Below are 23,700 nucleotides of genomic sequence, written 5' to 3' on the forward strand. Positions count from 1 at the left end.
TCAGGGAATAACCTTTCATCACTTGCCTCTAAAAAGAATAAAATCCAAGGAGAAAATATAGAGGTATGTAAAAGTTCATTTGAAATCACATTTAATCTCCATGTGGCTGTTATCTGAAGGCGTGACAGCGCATGGGAAGAATTCAAGTGATTTGAAAGAAACAATAACAAAACGCTGTATTGGGGACCGTCATCATGGAAATGATGGCACTGACTTATTTTGGGTGGCCTTTATTGTACAGCCTTCAGTGCTGGTGATTAGGAGAACTAGAATTTCCATTTAGGGATTTTTCTGAGTTCACATTGTTAACTGCAAAAGTAATCAGGGATCTGGTATATTTAAGGCCATCGGCTAAGGGCTATATTGAAACACTGTTCTAGATAAGCTATTTCTCACTGTAGAATTCTACAAAAATAAAATGAAATAAATAAAATATAGGTGAGTCAGAAAGTTTTCTGGAACACAGCATAGTTGATTTTTCAGAATACGGCTTAAGAAGCTAGACCCTTAAAAGTGCAATAGTGAATCTTCAGCATACCAAAACCTAATGGAAATTTTCTCATCAAGATAATATTTGCTTAGCTATTGTCCTAAGCCAAAGGATGTCCCAGGAAGTTCTTTATTTGTCAATGTCAGTCTGTAAGAGCAACTGCATATACAAGACAAGTACAGTGACAGTCCACCAGTGCTCACAGCCTACAAGGTTTTCTCAATTCCATCTCAGGAACCCAGACCTAACTATTAACTGTCCTCAAACCAGTTTCCAGAGCTAATTCTGACACTATTTTTTCTTAATTGCACATAATTATTAAAATCCTTTCCATTCAGTTTTCCTCAATATTATCATTAGCTGGCAAACAGAAAATTAACCTCAAACTACAAGGATGAATTTTATATAAAAAGTTATGTGAGATGACTTCTAAACTAAGGCCTGGGCATGAACTTTTCCACTCCTCAAACTTGCAGTGATTTCTTTAGGAAGCAGAGGCAAGGTGATGGTTGCCTTTCTCACTGACAACCAGCCCAGGGAGAGTCTTAAAGAGAAATGAAGAAACAAGTCCATATGTCCATCCCCACTCCTTGTCTCTCAAACATGAATCTTATATCTTTGCCCTCGATTCTCACTTCTATGTAGTCCCTCTGTCTTTCATATTAATACCTTAGGGGTCACCTTGGACAACCCCACTCTTGTTCATGCTATCATGAATTAAACAATGGCTACTGTGTAGACCCAAACAAAGTCATATGCCAGCAGTCAAGAACTATCTGTAAAACAGAGATAGATTTATGATTTACTATTCAGGAAAGACAATAGACTATTTGATTAAATGAACATTATTACCAAGGGTGATAGCATTTGGGTTCCCCCCCCCCTGCTCTTCTCTTCAAATTTCCTTCTCATTCTAAAAGAAAAGTTTTAAAATATTTTTTCTGCATAATTTCTGCCATTCAATTACCTAAAATGATTACCATTTTTAAAAGATGGCCAATTAGCTCATCTTTTTTTTTTTTTTTTTTTTTTGAGACAGAGTCTCACTCTGTTGCCCAGCCTAGAGTGAGTGCCGTGGCGTCAGCCTAGCTCACAGCAACCTCAAACTCCTGAGCTCAAGCGATCCTACTGTCTCAGCCTCCCGAGTAGCTGGGACTACAGGCATGCGCCACCATGCCCGGCTAATTTTTTCTATATATATATATTTTTTAGCTGTCCATATAATTTCTTTCTATTTTTTAGTAGAGATGGGGTCTCGCTCTTGCTCAGGCTGGTCTCGAACTCCTGAGCTCAAACGATCCGCCCACCTCGGCCTCCCAGAGTGCTAGGATTACAGGCGTGAGCCACCGCGCCCGGCCCAATTAGCTCATCTTAAGGGACTAAAGGTGACTTCCTCTTGCTATAATCATTTTTTTCCCATTAGGGATATTTTTTACATGTGGGGAGTCTGCTTTCTAGTTCCCAGCCTGGGAAAAGGAGAAGTAGGAACTTCTCAGAATTTCTCTACTTCTTTCTTAACTTCTAGTAGCTTCTCTTCCTCTTTCTTTTTTTAATTAATTAATTTATTTATTTATTTTTGTCTTTTTTCCATCTCTCCTGAGCTGCTGGTGCTGAAGAAACAGAGCTAGAGGCTTGGAGTTGTAGTGGCTGCTTCAACCCTCCATTGGCTCAAAGATACTTGAGCCTTAAAAACAAAAAGAAGAAGAAGTAGAATATAGGAACATTGGTTGAAAATTTCTCAGTTCTACTTCCTGTGCTTTGAATTCATTCCCTGGCATGCATATGCTGAAAGTTTTACATCAAAACTTTCTATAGCAATTTCTTTCAAACTATGTCTTACTAGCACTTACAACTGGGGGTGTATAAAAAGGGAAGAAAGTATTAGGAGATGTTAATAAATCTGAAGTCTTTTTGCTTTTGCTGATAATTGCTGTGTAATATGTTGATATTATTTATAATACAGTGGAAATTGCACAATTAATTAAATTTGCCCAAAATTTGGTAGAAAAGAACCCCACAATACTGACACAATTGTATATATCACTCCAATTTACGAGGCAAGCAAATGAAAAGGTATTAGGAAGGCATACATGGGGGTGAAAGGACAGAAAGTCACTGGCCTGAGCTGAATCACATTGCTGTCACACTCAGAACTTTCCACTGGCTTCCCATCTTTTCAGAGAAAGCCCAGTGCCCTTGCAAAGGCCGACTTTTTCTTCTACACTCTGTTTCTCCTTCCTTTCTGACTGCCACTTCCTCCCTCTTCTTCTCATTCACTCAATTCCAGCCACACTAAACTCCCTGCTGATTATTGAATAGTCCAAACACACAGCCTCAGGACCTTTGCATAAACTATCTCCCTTGCCTGGGACAGCATTCTTCTAGAAGGCCACATGGGGGCTCCTATGTTTCCTTCAGAATTCTCTCAAATACCATTTCTTCAATGAGGGCTTCCCTGACCACATTATATAACATAAAATAGCAGCCTCCACTAGCAGTCAACAGTACTTGCTACTTCTAGTAGTTTTGATCCCCAATAGCTTTCTTTATTTTTCAGAGCAGATATAAACATCTGACATCCCACATATATTTGTTGGCTGTTTATTATCTGTCTTGCCCATTGGAAGGCAAACTCCATCAGAGCATGGCTCTGGCTTTGTTCGCTGCTACATCCCCATTGTCTCCAACAATGCCCAGCACAAAGAAGGGACTCTGCAAATATTTGTTGACTAAATGAATGAAGAATAAATGAACTTCCAATTTTTAAATCCTAAGATAATTTCATATTTCTAAGACCTCCTTTTGTATCTTCAGAGAAAAATCATATTTAACTTTGTTCCTGAATCTTAAATCAGTGAAGTTTAATGAGAGAGATTTGACATTAATGTATATGTCCAGGGGCTTTTTTTATATTTAACATTATACATTGTTGTTATCAATGCTTTTTCAAATATAATCCTCTTTTATTCTTTCATTATTTTACATATTGCTCTTTTCTCTTCTTTCCTTGCTTAAGAACTAAAACAGCAGTGCTCACTGGTCTTTCAGTAAACTCACACAGCAGTTTCCTTGATTGGTTTCAATCTGTGTTTCCTTTGGCTCTGGCATGGAAGGTTGTCCTCCAATTTCTTCTTCATTGTTAATGTTTTCCCCATTGCCATTCATGTCTCCGAAGCCCTCGAAACCATGGGCTGTTCTTTCTCAACTGCTTTCTCTAATTTCTGTCTGCCATGGTCCTACTTATCTACTGCATTGCCTTGTCTATCCTGCTGGGAATTCTGCTCTTTGAGGTTGCTCCAACTGTAATCTTTGGACAAACACAGAACCCTCATGAAACTGAATTCTTGTGAAGCCGTGTGAGCCCAGGAGTCCCCGACTTCGATTAGTCATGTAAAAAATGTGCTTCAAACAAACCAGCTTGTTCCATTCCATAGCAGTATTAAGTTGAGAAGCAGGAATATGTCAAAGACAGAGCTAAAGGTTAATCTATTTTCCCATGATTCTGTACTTTTATGCTTTTTATTCTTAATCATAAGGCTCTTTTTATAGAGCTCTAAACTTTTAAAGAATTTAGGACATACTTCTCCATCCTTTGTAACATCACTAACTGCCACTTCCTAGTAAAATCCTGCCATTTCAGCCTCTTGGTTTACCTTACTCTTAACTCCCGCATGGTTCTGGGATCTGCATGGAAACACTACAGAACTTTCTGCAGTAATGGAGATGTTCTACATCCACCCCTTACAGAAAGTACTAGCCACATGTGACTGTTAGGCATTTAAAACATGGCTAGTACAATTGAGAAGTGATTTTTTAATTTCCAGAAGGGCATCTTTAATGAAGGTAAATTTCTCCTACCAAACATGGAAAGAGTGGATGACACCTGCCCAATTCTATAATCTACGTCTATATCCACATCCAACCCCATATCCTTTTCTTCTCTTGGTCACACAATTTATTACTTTCAGGAAAATTTCTTAAAAAAGTATTAAGATCCTTCAAAACTACTTTGACAGCCAACTTTCAGATGTTGGTTATGAGAGGGTATATAACAATAATATAACAAGTAATGTAACAAAACCAGGACTTCACATTGATTTGGGGCTTAAAACCTTCTACGTTGACTCTGCTACTACAATAGTAGAATACACCTCATTTTATTACTCTTGACCATACTGGAGAGATACTTATAAACCATGATTTCCAGATAGAAAGATTCAGAAGAGGAAGAGACGGTAACAGAGACCCTGATAACCTGACTTCTGAAATATCACAAATGTTTGATACATAAAATTTAAATTCTCCCATTTCTGTCAAAGGATTCTAACTTGTGATAATTTGACACTACTTGAAAATTAACAGTGTTCTTAGCAATACTTTGGAGAAGATATAAGATTTCAAGCTTATCCAAATGAATTCACTCAACTTAGAATGTGTTTAAGATCCTATATAGAATGTATTTTGATTCTTAAATTTTCTATCTTTAAAATTACATAAATCCCTCTGTATCATGGGTCATACCAAAGTTTTATCTATCTTTATCTCTTTGTATTTTTAGGGTAATACAATGTTTTATTTTTCTTTAGCTCTTTGTATTTTTTTGGTACTATCTAGACCAGCGGTCCCCAATCTTTTGGGCACCAGGGACTGGTTTCGTGGAAGACAATTTTTCTGCAGACCGAGGTTGTGGGATATGGTTTCAGGATGATTTAAGCGCATTACGTTTATTGTGCAAACCTCTCTGGTAATAACAATCTGTTTTTGCAGCCACTGCCCAGGGCTAGCATCACCACCTCAGCTCCATCTCAGATCATCAGGCATTAGGCTCTAAATTTACAGTAGGGTTCACACTCCTATGAGAATCTAATATTGCCACTGATCTGACAGGAGGTGGAGATTATGCAGTGATGCAAGCTATGGGGAGCAGCTGTAAATACAGATGAAGCTTCGCTAGCTCAGCCACTGCTTACCTCCTGCTGTGCAGCCAGGTGCCTAAACACCACCAACAGGTACCAGTCTGCAGCCCAGGGGGTTGGGGACTGCAGCTCTAGACATCAAGTCTGCACAAAATTGCCACAATGGTGCTACATCAGTGAATATGATGTTAGCCCCCAGCTAGACAAAATCTGTCAAAAGCCCAGAAATACAGTTGCCCTGAGCACCAAAGTGCCTATACACACTTCTGGTTTGTGTTTCATTCTGAAGATTACTATTTTTGAGATACTTCCTGAACGAAACAAATGAAAAATACAGCAACTATATTATCCCAAGAAAGTCATAATACATGGTGACATATTAAAGGTTCTGAGAAGTCCAATAGCAGTGAAATCTGTTGGCTTTTTTTTTTTTTTTTTTTTTTTTGAGACAGAGTCTCACTCTGTTGCCCAGGCTAGAGTGAGTGCCGTGGCGTCAGCCTAGCTCACAGCAAACTCAAACTCCTTGGCTTAAGCGATCCTCCTGCCTCAGCCTCCCGAGTAGCTGGGACTACAGGCATGTGCCACCATGCCCAGCTAATTTTTTCTATATATATTTTAGTTGGCCAGATAATTTCTTTCTATTTTTAGTAGAGATGGGGTCTCACTCTTGCTCAGGCTGGTCTCGAACTCCTGACCTTGAGCAATCCACCCGCCTCGGCCTCCCAGAGTGCTAGGATTATAGGCGTAAGCCACTGCGCCCGGCCTCTGTTGGCTTTTTAAAAACTATGTTTCCTTGTGTATTTGGCCTTAAGACACTATTTTCTCACCTGACATCTCATAATAGCCCATGGAACTAGCTCCAGGGAATACACTTAGAGGAATTCTGTCTGGGCATTAAGCAATGACAGGGAGCAATATCCTATTTCCAAATAATCTAGCATATTCCAGATCTCAATAGGTTCAACAAATACAGAAACCCTATAGATCCAACAGAATGCCAGCCATGTCCAGGTCTGAGAGGTTTCTAAGAGGTTGATAAGATAAATGAATGAATGAATAAATGAATGACTTCCACTATATATTCCCAGAGTCCCCCTTGAAAACTTTTGTAACAGTTTATGGTTGCTTTTCTAAGAGGCTTCAAACCTATTTGGGACTACAGTTGCTCATCAAGCTACAGACCTGTCATTAATCATATGTGCAATTAGCTATACTGTTATTCACTCTATCTGTAGGCTCTTGTAGGGAAGAGTTCCCTGCTGACAATACCTGGGGAGTCTGTTACAGATAGCAGTTTCCAGGATAGACTAACACATAGCAGTTTGCATGATTTTCCTGTATGTTAGCTTCGTTTCTTTGAGACCAGAGGAATGAGCTCTGTTATGTGATTTGGTCAAGGAAATTATCTGTGTAAGAATCTCCTATGCCACTATCATAGGGCGAAAATGGAAAGTATCTTTGAAGGTCAAAAAGGCATCATTAACATAGTTTTCCATCAGGAACAAGATTGCTTCGTGCCTTCTTCAAAACAAATAATGAGTGAAAATGAAAGGCTATACAAGGTGTCCAGATCTTAGAGTTTTACAATACTAAGTTATGTTTTATCTACCTAATAACTACTGTCTTTAAACCACTTAAATATGTGACTCTCACAGAGAGTGACTTTATCTGCTTCACAAATTTTTTCTCTAGTGAAGATCTTTATCCATACTTTTAATCTACATTTAAGAAGAAGTTGAAACCAGGCTGTACCAGCAGATTGCATGAGAAAGAAGATGAATTTTGGAGCCGGAAAGACACAGGTTCAAATCTTTGCTCTAACAACTGTAAACTGTGTATCCACACAAGGCCATTTAGCTTTTCTCAATGTCAGTTTCCCGATCTGTGAAATGGGTATTACAGCACCTACAACAAAGAATAGTTGAGGGAATTAGAAAAAACATGTTTGCAAAGCATTTAAAACTAGTCCTGGAAAACAATAAAAATGTGCTAGAAAATGAAGATTAGAACTCTAGGCTACCATTTTTAGTCTAGGAAAGCTTTCAGAATTATTTTCCTCTACATATAGTATCTAGAATATAATATTTGAGCATCCATTTCTTTAAACTATATATCATATTGACTCCATTCTTTAATGAAACAAACACTTGAGTCACTAAGGATCAAGACATAAGGGAAGTCCATGCCACTGAGAGGTCACAATCAAGCTGGGGCAACAGCCACACCACGAGTGCAAATCCTAGCAACACATCCTATCAGAACCTCATAGCAATTATATTTTGAGAGCGTCATGATCGCAGGGGTTTGGGAGGACAAGAAGGATGTGACAAATTCTGTACAAGTAGGAAGGCTTGAGCTTCTTAGGGAAGAGAGTGGATCCAAGGGGATTTTCTGGGTGGGATAAAGTGGAAAGGGTCTTCTAGCAGATGTATCAGGAAATGAGATGTTCAACAAGGCTGAAGAAGGCATACGTGTGGCTTACAGGGAATGGGGGCAGGACGAGAAGAGAAGGTTCAAGAGTATCCACGTAACAGATTGGAAAAGCCAGAATGGGTCAGACTGGAAAGAAAAGGGGGAGAAGGAGTAATTACATTATCAAACATCTGCTATGAATGGCATAGTCCTAGGTGTTTTTACCTACACTTTTTTCATCTAAATCATATGACAACACTATGAAATAAGTGATAATATCTCCATTTTGCAGATGATGAAAGTCTGCCTCTCAGAAGTTAAGAAATCTATCCAAAGTGACATGAAAAGGAATTGAAGGAGTTTGGATTGCCCTAAGTTTGTCAGGGGACAGAGCTTATGCCAACCCTATTTTAAGCAAAGGGAACCAGCAGGGGTCTTTAATCAAGGAAATGAGCTTATTGAAAAAAAATTTTTTTGAAAGGAAAATGAGGAGACAGAATATAAAATGATGGATGGAGGCAGGTGAGGCTGGGTCTTGGGAGATAAATTGGAGGTTCTTGTAGCTTTTCAGGGGAAAGATGAGGAAGGCCTCAGCTGAGGCAGCTCCTGTGGAAATGACCAAAGAGAAACATTTCTTAGACTCAAAAAAGGTTTGGTTACCCACTGCATGTGCATAGACCACAGAATAGAATCTCTGAGCCCAGGTACAATAGAATGTGTGGGGGAGAATAGTAAACGACCTCCTTAAAAATTTTTGTGTTAATTTGGGATAGCAGAACCAAACTCATGCCATTATATCATCTAAACCTGTGTTACTCAAAGACCACAGACCAGCACATGGCGTCACCTAGAAGTATGCTGGAAATGCCGAATTTCATGTCCCACTTTGACATTCTGGAACAATCTGCAGTTCAATAAGATTCCCATGATTGTTGGGTGATTATACATGCTTTAAATTTTAAGAGCTCTAATCTAAGAGAACTTAAATTGAGGGTAGCAGAGGAACAAGATGTGAGAGGAGATGGCCAATTTAAAAAAAATAATAATGAGCTCTAAACCCAGAATTTCAATTATGAATCTATAAGCTTTCAAAAGCATTCTGGATAGCAATAATTTTATTTTCATATTACTTTTACCTTGTTAAGAAGTTCCTAGAAGAAGAAGCAGCTACAGGTGCTGACATGGCCAAGATGTAAAAGGCAGATGCTCCTTCAAATTCAATATTTTATAAAAGACTGCCAAATCCAAGCTGTAACAGAATGATTAGGAAGCATTTGAACTGCTCATTTGGAATGTCAGCAGGGATAATGCTTACATAAGCTGTATGCCATCTCATATTGTCCTTCAGTTACTGGGAAAATAGAAACACGAAAGAGAGTGTATTTTATCATCATAATTGAGAGAGGGACAGAGCAGAAACAATCTTCAAATATTCCCTGAAACTTCATTCGATTCATTGAATACATTTGTGTATTAATGTTTGTGTAGGTGTTTGTAATATTGAGAATGTCTTGAATGCTTGAATTTCCTATTACTTCCTGGGTTTACTGTTCTGCTCTCTAATTGTTATCGATTCAAAGTCCCTGGATTGTGCCCAGGGATTCATGAGACTCAGAATCAGAGCCACCATGTATAGGTTTGGGGGAGCCTGGAGGAAAAAAAAAATGGTAGACCTTGGAAAGGGTCCTACCAGCTAAAAATCTCCACCCAGGATTTGCCCTCAAATCCCTTCCAGACCACTGGCTCAGTTTCCCTCCATCTCATCTACACCAATGAGCACTGGCATCCTTTGTGTAAAGTCCTATACTGGGACTCTATAGTCTCCTTGTCTCATAATTTGATCCTCTACATGTGATGGGCAAATTGAAATATTTCTTCTTGGCTCAATAAACTTGTGTACATCCTAAATGTTGGTATGAGGCAGGGGATATTCAGATCCTCTCTCTGGTCATTGCACCCATGTCCCTGTGGTGTCACTGTCCTGAAGAACTTAGTTTTCCCATTGCTGCCTTCATCATCATCCATGTCCATTAACAATGATTTTTGAGAACCTGCTTATATTCAAGTACTTTTCTAGGCTCAGGGGCACAGAGGTGAACAAAGCCAGTGCTCACATGAACCTGGTATTCAAGTGAACAAAACAGATAATAACAAACAAAAAAATACGTCATAAAGTAATACCTAGTAGCTATGAGTGGCAATGGAAAAGCATAACATGGGGTTATGGGAAAGAAAGCAACAGGGAAGCCTTTTAAGCAGGGTGTTAAGTCATATTTCTCTTGCTGATATTTCAGCTAAGACCTGAAGAAGGTGACAAAGGTAGACTTGGAAGGGGAAACATTCCAGGCAAGGGGAGCTGCAAAGGCAAAGTCCTTCAGCAGAAGCACACGAGACTTGTTTGGGGGAAGTCACAAGAAGGTCAGCATGGCTGAAGTTGAGTGAGGCAGAGGAAGAATGGCAGGAAATGGCCAGCCAGGGGCCAGATCACGTAGATTCTTGAAGGTCCTTAAGGTCATCATAGGTTTAAAACCACAAATGAAGAAACAAAAAGTCTTTCATTCACTGAGTCAGGCACTACGCTAATAAAACACATACACATTATACAGCCTAATCCTCACAATATTCCTATACATGAGTACCACCATTATCCTTCAAGAAAACTGAGGCTCAGAGAGATTAATTGCCATGATCAAGATCACACAGCTACTAAGTGTTGGAACTGGGAGATTTGAACCCAAGTCTGTCTAACACCAGAGGCCATGATACTCAACACCATACTGTGACTAGAGACACACCTCTTGAATCAAAATTTACATGCACTTTATTGGTGGAAATGCTGTGAAGTTCAAGTACAGAGGATGTGGCTCTAGGTCCTTCTAACGTTAACAGAACAATAGAATTCTTATTCTCTTTACCACAATTAAATTTTATTTTTAGTTTCATTTCTCATGCTCTTAACACAGGAAACATCTCACCGAATGTTCAAAGTCCACAATGATCTTGTGCAGCATTTATATAAGGTATAAAATAATCAAGTTTTTATAACATCTAGCTAACCTATTATCAGACTCTGCAGACAAAAAGCCATGACACACAGCTGAGAAGACACTTTAATTTGAGAAAATAGTTGATGTTAACTATTGAATTTAAGATACAAATGTTCAAAATATTTGATACTTTCTATTTTATCCTAACTTATGCCATCTCTGCTAATTTGTGCACCTGCTTTTCCAGATTTCTCTTGTAATATATGTGTATATATCCAGCCAGGGAGGTCTGTTCTGTACATACGTATCCCTTCTCATCTCATTCTCCTGCACAAGAACCCTTTCTAGTCTCCCTCTGCCCATTAAAATCTAGCTGTCCCTTCAATGCCCTGCCCTTCTGACTGGAGCATTTAGTATACTGTCCTGCCTGTGGAATGGATTAACCTTCACTGTATATGTTCTGCTTCACCAACTGACTATGGACAGCTTGACTTTGTCTTCCGTGTCTCTGAGGACATGACTTTGCTCAAAGAGCCTTGTTTGGAGTCTCACTTGCCATCACAGATAATGAGACATTTTGAGCTTCAGCTTAAGACCACTATCAACATTTATTTCTGGCTTCCCAACCACAATTTTCTCTTGTGCTGACCAGAATATTTCTTTGAATCCTAACTCACGCACAACCGTTACTTTCAGAACAAGGTAGTACGGTTTTCAAACCTGTTTGCAGGAGTTTCCTCAGAAAAGCCCGGGAATTTGAGTGACCTGAGGCACACATTTTAATGACACAAAAACCTAATTGATTTAAAAGTAAAACCCACTTAGGACAAAAATAAACCAGGTATAAACTTCCCTTCAATGCCTTCTATCCTACAAATTGGTAAATTTCAGATCTAGTTCTTTTTACGAAAGTCCTGCTCCACGGGGCAGTCAATTGTTGTAGAATAAATGGAATAAGTTTGTTTTCGGTTAGGCCAGTCGGACAATATTAAGCTAAGCATGCTCTCCCTATGAACACTTCAGAAAAAGTTCTGTTCAAGTGGTTTTGCTTTTTAACACAAATCAGACATTTCTTCTGCTGTTTTTATACTGTCAATGGACCTAGTATCAGAGGCCACGGTATGTCAGGTATCCATTATACAGGTTTTTATATTTTTGTTTTCAGGACAACAATGCTTAAAATACTCTGCATTCTTCAACAGTTTGTGGTAGGACAGAAGCTGGAAAATTTCGGGGCTTGTAAAGAAACTGCAGTGCCTAAAACTCTCCAGAAGTGCTCAGAGTGGCAGGGCTCTTAACCAATAAAATGTGAGAGTCAAGGAACACATTGTCACTACTCAGCAAATAATAAGAAGCAGGTATAAGTATGACATCATCGAAACACCGTCTCATTGGCGGTTCCTCTGTGTGCTGGTTCCTGTTCTATTTGTGGAAGCAGCAGCCTTATTCAAATTAACCTTTCCACGCGGAGGGGAGGAGGGAGGTGGTGAGTAATACGCTGCAGTCTTTTCCCTGAAGGTGATGTGCTTTCAAATTCGCTTTACATCGCCTTTGAGCAGGCAAAATAAAAATAAATTCAGCTGTGGCAGTGTTTCACAGGCATAATAGCTGCTCGAATTAGATCAGGTCAGTGGAAAGGAATGGAGAAAAATCTGTGGCAGAGTTCAAGCAAATTTCTGAATTTTCTCTTGGCTTTTATTCCTTCCCCCTTGTTATTTCTCCATGTCTTATTCCTGGTCTCAACGTCTGCAGAGACTAAACTTGGTATGTCTCCAACCAACCATGTGAGGGGGAAATTTCTTTGGATACCAATACCTCTAGCCTGTGCCGTCTGGGTGTCTAGCAGACGGTCAGATTAATGGATGGTTTTCGGGCATTGTAGAAATACTCAGGAGTATGAGGCTGATGAGGTAATTTAATCACATTTACTGTAGTCTGTGAAGAACTGTCATTCTGTATCCTTCCTGTTACTGTTATATAATATAGGGCCTCCAGCTACAGCAATGATACACGGGAGAGCCCACTCCGTTTTTAACTCTTAGTACTTTGTTTTACCTTATATGAGCTCCAATGTAGGAGGCAGTCCTTTAACAATGTATCTATTCCTCTTCTAGTTTAGTTCCTAGGACTTTGCACAACTTTGCCTAAATAAAATGCTTTATTTTAGGTCTTTGGTTTTATTTTGTTTGATCTCTTCAAACATCTGTTTCACTGTCCCCTGTCATCTACGAAGATCATTCAGGATATAAGCCATGTAAAATTTTAAATCCTGCTTTAGAATATATTTGCTCTAGTCATTTCTTGGTTTTTATATCTATGTACATTTTCTTCCCTTCCTTTATCACTTCTTCCTTTCCTCCTCAAAATTTCTCTACTTGTCAGAGACCAAAAAAAAAAAAAAAAAATGCAAGTGACCAAAGTCTATAGAAAGTTGACTATAAACCTGTTATCTCAGCCACAATATGGGGGTTAGGCCAACATGGCTATATTTCAGGTCAGTGGCCAGTTGCTGGCTACGTGCAGAGAGCTAGCTCTGTTTGCTCCAAACTCAGGACTCCTTGTTCCACTATTGCACATCCTTAAAGAGGTGCTAACCTCTGAGAGCTTAGAACTTCCCTTATTACTCCACTAAGAGTATTAATAACCATGTCAGCAAATGTTAATGACAATGTCTCTAGAACGACATGGCATTCCTGTTCAGTTGTGATCCCATTCTCTCTCTTTGTACTCATTTGGCTTCTGTAAGTTCCAATTCCTTTAATTTTATCTGAGTGTTGTAGTTGTTGTGTTCTGAATAAAGCTATAAAGATTCAGAAAATAGTAGCTTGTATGAGAATGGTTATGGCATCACTGCTATTTCTTAAAGTGAATAAACAATGCAAGAGGAGGTTGAATGCAGAGGAGAGCCAGGAAACTTGTTGGCCAGTGGGGAGCAGGTGCTTACTGGGGAGACGGGCAGAATGGAGGCAGGAGGGTGAGGCACAGGCTCCAGGGCTCTACCACCTGAGTGTCACATGGCCAGCCCTGCCGCCAGCTTTTCTGTTCAGCTCTTCCCTGGTTAGCTGCCGAAATCCCAAGAACTAGGTGTCTAAAGCAGTTTTCAGCGCAGCTCTCTGCATGCCACTGAAACCCACCAGTCTTGGCTTCTCCGCCTGCCATTTCTTGACTCTTTGCTCCCTTCCCTGCCTAATCCCAGTCCTTCCTTTGAAACCAGACTGTTTCCTGGCCTACCTTGGCAAACCACTCCATTGAGAGGAGCACAGAGGTTGCCAATTTGACCTGGCGCACCACACATTTCCAGCTCATTCTGCCTGAATGCTGCATTGTTCCCCAGCTGAATGAAGTTTTGGAAAATGACTTTCAGATGTTAGATTCCCACTCTGGTGCTGTTTTACCCTTTACCTGACTTCTCTGCCATTTATAATCCATAAAACTCATCATCTTTGTTTGGCTCTGGATAAAAATGAAAAGACTCATAAAATAGCATCTTAGATGAGACGGACTGATATAAATTTGAAATGCTTCAGCTTAAGACCACTACCAAATAATTTAATTATTGGCCTTCCACTCTACTTACCTTTTTGTCTGTTTGCTTCTTTTGCAGGAACTCTCAAATCCATTGGGTTATATTAGTCAGTGCCCACAAATTACTGTGACCCTCTTTATCTGAACTCTGATCAGAAAGCTGCCTAGTTCTCCCCAGTTTTTTTTTCCCCCTTTCCTCCCCCCTTCAAACCAGAAAAGTAGCTGCTGAAAGCAGAACAGTTGCCATGGCAACCCCTTGGCAGCTTCCTCAGCCAGTAACAGTGTTGATTTCCCTGGGCCGGACGGGAGGGGGTGGAGCTCTAAGGAGGTAAAGGAAGGTTACTGTGCACTTAGTTAATATGCAAAACCACTTACGCAGTGCTGGATGAGCAGTGAATAAGTGCAAACAAAGCCATGCTTGATCAGCTAACATGGACTTCGCACACAAGTTGCTCTGTCCAAGGATGCAGATGTTGGCTCAGAAAGAAATTTCGCAATTGGACAGTAAAGGACACGAGAGGTCATACTACAAGAGGTTAAACACTATTTTTATGATGGTTGGCGAATATGGGAGAAATAAACAGAAGCAGGGGAGTAATTGCCTTGTTCCTCTTTGCTTTGTTCAAACAAAAACATAGCAATCTAAATCACAGGGATGGTGTTTTCCCTGAAAATCTAACATACTGAAGTTCAAGTTTGCATCAATTAAACTCTATGTAAGATAAACCAATATGTTCAGATATAAGCAAGTATAGTATAATTTGGTTTGTGCTTGAACAAAACATACGGCTCAAGTAGCATCTTTCACCTCCGAGTTTTCAGACAAAGAAGCAGCTTAGAAACTTGGGGCTGGGGTTGGGGGCGGATAGTGTTGTGTATATTCTCTCTCTCTTTCTCTCTCTCTCTCTGTAACTTTGATAGATCCCTAATTGTTTCCTGGGGCCTGGACAGGTTGGAAATCATTCCCTGAGAGAGTGCTGGGGAGACTGGCGCATCGCTGTGCCGGCAGAGGTCACCTGCATGAGCAATGAGCAGACTGGCTGTGAGCTGCAGAGGCAGCAGCCAGCCCCTTACCTCCTGGCCTGCAGCTTTGCATGCTAAAGAAGAGGTAGGCTGATGGAAAGCCTGCAGCAGTGAACCGAGGTCTGCCCAGCAGGTGTCACTAGGGATTTAAAGCTTACCAGACCTTTGGGACAAGGGCTAGGAAACAGCCATGTAATGATTAATGAAGCTTACTTTAAAAAATTTTTGAGAGGCTCTCTGTGAAATAATTCCAAGGAGTTCTTCTTCCAAGGGAAGTTAAAATGATAGCTACAGCTCGGTTTAAATGATTTCTGGACCGTTCTCTCCATGGCTCTACCTCCCTTTCTGAGTCCCCATTCCAAAAACCAGACAGGGACGTAAAACTCATGGAAGGCACACCGAATCCAACAGCAGTGAGAAAATATACATGCAAAGTCAAAGTGAGTGCAGAAATTATTATCATGGTGAATGTTCCTGCTTACAAAATCAGCCTCCATGTCCTAACACCATAGATGATGATTTTGTAAATAATCTCAGGATTAAGATCAGAGTTCAGTTTAAAAATATAAATTCCCCAGGAGTCCCTAAGTAAGGTTAGCTTGTATTTTATCAATGCTAAATATTTTTTTAACACACCCATATGAAGACTATCTCTACTTTAAAAGAAAAAAAAACCTGCATTGATAATATTATCTATCTTCTAATGTATGTACCTAGGAATATGCATATAATATTTTTTTTCTAAGAATTAAGTCAGGGAAAATTTGTCTCGCCTGAATACTTTTTTCCCTTTTTGTCTTGTCTGCCTGGAAGCTCAATATTTAAAAATTTCGTCATGAATTTCAGTAGTTTTCCTAGCTTAGATTCTCTTGTATAATTTCTTTTCCATCCATCCTATATTATTTGAATAATGACATCCTACCTTGTTTTAATCATTTTATAGTTTTACCATATCTATCCTTTTATATGTACTTTTTATTGTATACATTACCACATCCATGTTGATGTGACATACCCACCTGGAAGAGAAGAAAGGAAAGGAAAGAAAGAAAGAAAGGGAGAGAGAGAGAGAGAGAAAGAAGAGGTAGCACCATGACCCTGTTATCAACATTCAGCATCTTATGATGAACCCATTAATCATGTTTATCTTCAGTTATCCTTTGGAATATAGAAAGAGGGAGCTAGAGTACTGGGCGGGAGGGGTAGGCCTAATTTTGTAGGTGCGTAAGAGGCCTTATTATGCCTAAGACAACTTAAGCACTCTGGGCATCCAAACGAAATGGTGTCAAAACCACAAGGTCGGAGAGGAGAACCTGGGAACAGAGGTATGAGCACAGGAAACAAGCAGATTGGCTTTGGGGCTTGGCTGAGAATATTTAGAGGAGTAGAGCACGTTACAAAGCATCATTAGATTTAGATTACCTTGCAACCTAAATAAAATTGGTATCAAATAGATATAATTTTTCCCATTTCACAGATGAGAGAAACTGAGTCTCAGGAACATTGTTACACGGTCACCTGCCACATAACAGAACCAGGACTAAACATCAGGCCCTCTGCTCGCATTTCTACTATTAATGGTAACAGCCTGGGAATGATGAAAGAAAACCACAGGGCACGTAGGGCAATTATGCAAACAATCCTTTGTTTTCTGTTCTTTCTCCTGGGGATGCCCCATGGCACCATAACACCAAGGACACTCCCACAAATGAAAGTATCAGTCTGCAGTTATGCAAATGTGGCAGAATTTTATTAAAAGCTTAGTCGGTCATTACAATTATTTGTTTTATGAGCAAAGAATAAATGAGTTTAGTAGTATTGATGTCTGCAGACCCATTTTCTAACCACAACTCTAGCCATTTCTCTAATCACTTAACTGATGTTGTTTTAATGAGAGCTATTGTTATTATGCATTATTAATAAAAGACCACCATTACTATTAATATCACTTACGAAAGATTCTATAAAGAGCTTTGAGACTACAGATGCAATTAACAAGAATTCAGATTCTCCATGTTGTAAAAGAAAATTAGGTGGGGCTGGCTATATGTGTTTGATCTTATAAAAGTGTTATAAGGGGTCATAAGTGGGTTTCACATGCCCACAAGCCATGAGCCCCATGAAGATTGATATATGCAGCTACTTGCCCTCCTCCATACAGAGAAAATTTGATGAATTGAGAGAAACTTTCATAAACCTCTGATCTTATGACCATGACAATGGAATTTATTAGTTTACATTTCAGGGAGCTCATGCTTACCCAAAGGGCTATATTTATAAGTGATTAAAAAGAAACATATTTACACTTCCAGATAGGATGTGGGATGTTGGATAAGTGTGAAGGTTATCATAATTCTATGACATAATCTAAATATACTATGAATCCCATATTTTTCCTAGACTTCATTGTATAGTTGAAAGTTGAAAGTATAGATAGAAACCCCTCTCACATACTCTCCCTTCAATGATATTCTCATTGAAAGGATCTCCCCTCACCTCCAAAGCTACCATTGCCCACCAGGCTTAAAGCCATTGGTCCTTCTGTGTCTTTGTCAGGGAGGGAAGAATTAGAAGCAACTTGGGCACAGCTAGAAGGAGCAGAGCCTTGGCTTCTGACTCTGCGTAACCGGAAAAGGAAGACTGGATTGTGGTTTCATTGCCTTCAAGGTGAGGATAAAGTTTTGCATGCTAATGAAGGGATCTCCTTAGCAGAGTAGGCCAGTCTACTCACCATCCTGGGGAGTCCTGTGTTCTACAAAAATCATCACACTGTTTTACATTTGTTCTTTGAGAAAGGGGCTTATTCCACGGTTATATTTCAAATAACACTATCATATCCCTGTCCAAGACTTTTTGTTTCTTAGTCTGTTTTAAGGATTTGACAGCCTCTGATTTTTCACCTGGCATTCAGCTTCAGTCTAGGATTAAAAGGCTTAGGTCAGCTAGATGAGCCAAGGGCACCGAAGGTGAGTCCACCTGCTATGAGACTGTAGGCATACCTGGAAATTTTCAAGGATGTCAAGAAACTTACAAGACTTACACATATTTATGGATGATACTTTTGCCAAAAGCCCCAGTCTCAGTGAAATAGTAATAATCATGTCTTTTTTCTAGAAATGCATAGATTTTAGTTCTTTTAAAGTCCACAATTTAATCTCACATGAGTCAGATTAGTGTCATTATTCCCATTTTAACAGACGTGGAAACAGAGACACAGGTGTTGAGAGTACTGGAAGTCATGGAGTAAGAAATGGAAGAATTTGAAATACGACCCAAATTCCCCTGACTTCCAGCCTAAGGCTCCCTCTGCCTGCCCATTAACGTGTACTCTCTTACTAATTAGGAAAAACTCAAAACACCTGTGAAGGAGTATCTCTGTGGACTGTAGTATGAATCTTTAGTTTACACCTTGTCTCGATGAATTGCTTCTTCTGTTTTACTAATGTGAAACTCTCCTTAATTCCATTGGACTTATTCACAGTTTTACTTGTTTTGCTCTTTTCCACATTATGGCTCAGCATGTATTAATAGTAGCGATGAGATTTCCTCAGAAGTTTTGCCAATAATGTCTTCCTAGCAGTTTAATAATCAAAGAAAAACATCTTGGTTGTATTAGAATATTTATGAAGTAACCATTGGAAAGCTATAGTAAGTATTAAAACAAGATGGTCTTTAATTTTTGAAAGACATTTTCTAACTGGCTTAGATGACTTGCTCAGAAAGCATTTTTCTGTGCAGGTTGCAGTCTACATTTCCTTGTGTTTCACCAGCTTCATAGGTTAGGAACTAATGTGCATATTGTTCATTTTTAAGGTAAAGATATTTTGAATTTTAAGTCCTTTTGGATACTTTTTAGTCAATATTCTTGCTAAATCATTATAATATGTCATCAAGAATTGAGACGCATTTGTGTTTTGCTATAATAAAATCTATCAACATATTGAAAATCAAAATATGAGGGTAGAGAAAATAGAACACTAGGATTCTAGAATTATAAAATACCTTATGAACCATACAATCAAAACATGGCCAGGGGAGAAAGTGAGACCCAGAGAAGTGAACGGCCTTGCCCTCAGTCACACGACATTCAGTAATAGAACCGAAACCATAATGGAGGTCCCCAACCTCTGAGACCCATCCCTATTCCATAACCTTTCCTACTCATTTTTGGTTCTTTGGTTCATTTTTATTCTTTGGTTTGTTCTTTCTACTTCCCCCAAAGTTATTATTTTCATATTTCCTTTTCTGCACATGCTGTTGTGCAGTCACCCATAGATTTGAATTACCATCACACTGCCACTCAGGAGGGCACCTCCATCACACTGAGGCCAGGCTGGTGTGCTAAGATCTTAACATCATCACCCTGGAGCCCTAGGGAACTTCAGACCATTAACATGCTTCACTCTCACAGTTCCTACCCCTGCAGGGTGAATACATGGAAAAGACTGACAATATTGTGTGGTATTAACATGAAGGGAATACATGGATCCAATTGCCAAGGTTCATAAACCATCCATGTGACAAAGAATAACACTGGATTTAAAAGTCTTGAGACCAACGCATCATCTTAATCACATACTACCTGCTGAAGTGTGCAGAATCTTAAGGCTGAATTTTCGATTAAGCTGTGAGCTTTGAAGACGAATATTAAATTAGGATTTGGGAAGCAGAGTGCGCTCTCCTTCATAGAGAAGCATTTTCATTTTAACATTTAATTATGAAGCTGCCCCACTGAAGAGCTTTGAGCTTATTGCCACTGGAAACTGAGTCATACAGGCTAGGGCTGTGGTTAAATTGCAAGTCCCACACCCACCTTCCCCAACCTCCTCCAGTAATTGACTGACCTTACTAAGATTGACTGAGCTGAACTTTGAGACGGTCCCTGGTGTACAGAGGCTGAGCTGTGCTTCTAAAGGTGTGCACATAAGGAAAGGACATTATTTGTTAATGCAGAAGGGAGCCCTCCCTGACGAGAACTCCCAAGGAAATCTCTCAGTTACAGAAGCTAGCAATGTTTAGTAGGAACAATTTTTACATCTACCTGAAGAAAATGTCAACAAAGCTTCCATTTATTTCAAACTGTTGTGAGAGATATTGAATTATTGTGCAGGAAAAATATTTTCCCTACCCACCGAGAAGATTGCAACAATCTTCCAAAATGGAGAATGTCTTGTAACCAAGCACATAGATCAAAAAATGATTTATGGGAGCCACTGAATTTGTACATATTTTGACACTATTCATTTTATAGCTTGATTCCATTACCTTGACAGAAGAAAATACTTGTCTGTCTCTAAACTTACAGTCTAGCTAATTTTTAAAATGTCATTTTTAGTTTTTATAGAGTTAAAAGCAATTTAAAACAATTTACAATGAAATATATATCCTAGTACTTACTTTATTTCTCTTTATTTAGAAGACCTGATTTTTTTTATTAGCAATTATGTATCATACCTAATTTTTAAATGCCTTTCATCACCACTAGTCATGCCAAAATACTCTGAATGGTCTATATGTCTTAATTCTTATCTTCTCAAGGTGTTGAGGGAAAGAAAAGCAGTAATAACCTTTCACCTTTTTCCTCTGATGACAGTCACTGCAAAACTACTTCATCTTCCCAGCAGGGAGGGTAAATACATTCCCAGCAAGTATAATTTCTACCAGAACAACTCATGAAGTGTAGTAAAAAAGAATATGTGGACTTCTCAAGACAATACTTTTTTAAAACAATAGAGAAGAGAATTTTAAAAATCATTCTTAAAAAAAGAGAGGATTAAAGGAAAAGAAAAAATAGGCAGAAAAATAAAATATTAATACAACAACATACAAGATCATGGGAGGAAGAAATATAGGAGAAGCATAAAGACCAATTAGGAATGGATTACACATAGATTTTCCCTCACTGTGTAGGAGTCATGAAAGAGAATACCAGACATATCAAAAGAAATGCCCATCTGATTGTAGCTTCAGAGGAAGTTAATATGTTCTTGAATTTATTTTCCCCTTTTTTCCCAGTGTTTATGGTGTAGTACTTGGCCAAAAAAAAATGTGATTGTGGTTTCTACACACAGAAAGAATTGTTTTCAAAAGTCTATTGGGGAAAAGAGTACATAGGAGTGCTCACAAAACAGTATTCTCACTGGGTGGCCGTAAATCAAAGGCTCTTTCACTGTTAGGTCTGATTCCAGCCACTAGGGACTTTCTACCACCAACTTACAGAACGCTAAGGAATGTGACCAGAGATCCTGTTTTGATCCCAAAATGTGCTTCCCCATCCATTGTGTCGCCCCTTCCTGACTAGCCCCAAAGCTGAACAGTTTTCACTGCTATGCATGGATACAATCTGTGTACATACTTACACATTTCCAGTGTGGATTTTTATATTATATAAGGGTAAATCGGGTAATAAGGCAAGTTCACTTCCCTGACCACATCTTTTATCAGCAATATTTAAATATAGCCTGTTGCCAATGGTTTCAGGGCCTTCAATATTGTGGGCAGGAAGGAGGAAGCTGGTCCTCAGATGCTCTACCCAGTAAGAATATTAGACCACATCAGGTTGCAGTCACAGTTTTGGAAACTTGGACAAGTCTCTTAACTTTTCTGAGCACCTTTGTCCTCCTCTATAAAGGAGATATGAAACTGACTTGCAGTGTTCTTGTGATGATTGGCAATTACTTATATCATATGTAGGAATTTAATATTAATAAATGATACCAATTATTAATATGTTCACCAACCACCAGGATAAATTTTAAAAGGAAGATTTACATGCCCATTTTCAACCCTAGGACTATCCCATAGTGGCTGATAGCAGGAAACATTACTACTAAAATCCGTTTGTTGTCCCATTGTCCAGACCAAAGGCATTCAACACTTCTGATGTTCTGTGCTTAAAGTAACATCCTTGTACATCTCCCAGCTTTCAGAGACTTTCACCTGCTCCCATTTAAGGCCCAAACCTTATCTTCCCCTCACCCATGAGAATAAGGCTAAGCTTTGTTACATGGAATTTGAAGGTCCTTAAAATCTCAAACCAAACTAGTTTAACGACACTTGAAAATACCCATTATGTACTCTGTGCTTTTTCTCTATTGAGCCCGCTATGGAACAGCCCCATGCTGTATTTCCCTCTACCACGTGTTTTTGTTCCAGCTGAACTTTCAGACTGAAATGTCTTCCACACTTTTGTTCCTTGGTTACAGACCTGATGTTCCCATTACTGTGCTTAATGTGCTGATCAAGTTCAACACTTTACTGTGCTGTATTAAGTTTAGCACTTTAATTATATTCCTCAAAGAGCACTTACAACTAAGGAAAATGTCAACAGGATTTCTATTTATTTCAAACCATTGTGAGAGGTACTGAATTATTGTGCAAGAAAAAATATTTTTCTTAGCCATCAAAAATTACATCATATTTTTACCAATGTGAAGGGTTATTTTGGGGAAATTAGTTAACATTTCTAGCCAAGAGTCTAAGAATAAAGAGATGAGCCAAATGTATGACCTTCAGATAGAGCTGTCTAGTATCAAATAAATTAAAGAACACAGTGGGGCTTCCTACCATCCATTATATTTTCGTAGCCTTGTGCTGTGATGGAAGAGATTTTCCCCCAGGGGATTTTATTATTTCCAAAGTATTATGCATTAAAAATAATTTTGGTGGCATGAATCACTTTTATAATGCTTTAGTCATGGTTATAAAAGTGCCCATCACCCAAATATTGTTCATTGTACCCATTAGGTAGGTTTTCACCTGTCCTCTCCATTCCCCTCCCCCCAGTTGATTTAAATTCAGTTTTACTTCACTCTATGCACATGTGCGCTTATCAGTTAGTTCCAATTTAATAGTGAGTGCATGTGGTGCTTGTTTTTCCACTCTTTACTTAGGATATACTTCACTTAAGATAATGGTCACCACTCCCATCCAAATTGCTGCAAAATGTATTAATTCATTTTTTTTAATGGATAAGTAGTACTCCATGCTATACATATATCACATTCTGTTAATCCACTCATGAATTGATGGACACTTGAGTTGATTCCACATTTTTGAAATTGTGAATTGTGTTGCAATAAACATTTGAGTAGAGGTGTCTTTTTGATAAAATGACTTCTTTTCATTGGATAAATAACCAGTGATGGGATTGCTGGATCAAATGGTAGGTCAATTTTTAGTTCTTTGAGGAATCTCCATACTATTTTCCACGGAGATTGTACTAATTTGCAGTCCCACCAACAGTGTATAAGTGTTCCTTTCTCTCTGCATCCATGCCAGCATCTAATGTTTTTGGACTTTTTAATAAAGGCCATTCTGATTGGAGTGAGGTGATATCTCATTGTGG

Source organism: Eulemur rufifrons, chromosome 4 (genome assembly GCF_041146395.1).
Source record: "Eulemur rufifrons isolate Redbay chromosome 4, OSU_ERuf_1, whole genome shotgun sequence".
NCBI classification, from domain to species: domain Eukaryota; kingdom Metazoa; phylum Chordata; class Mammalia; order Primates; family Lemuridae; genus Eulemur; species Eulemur rufifrons.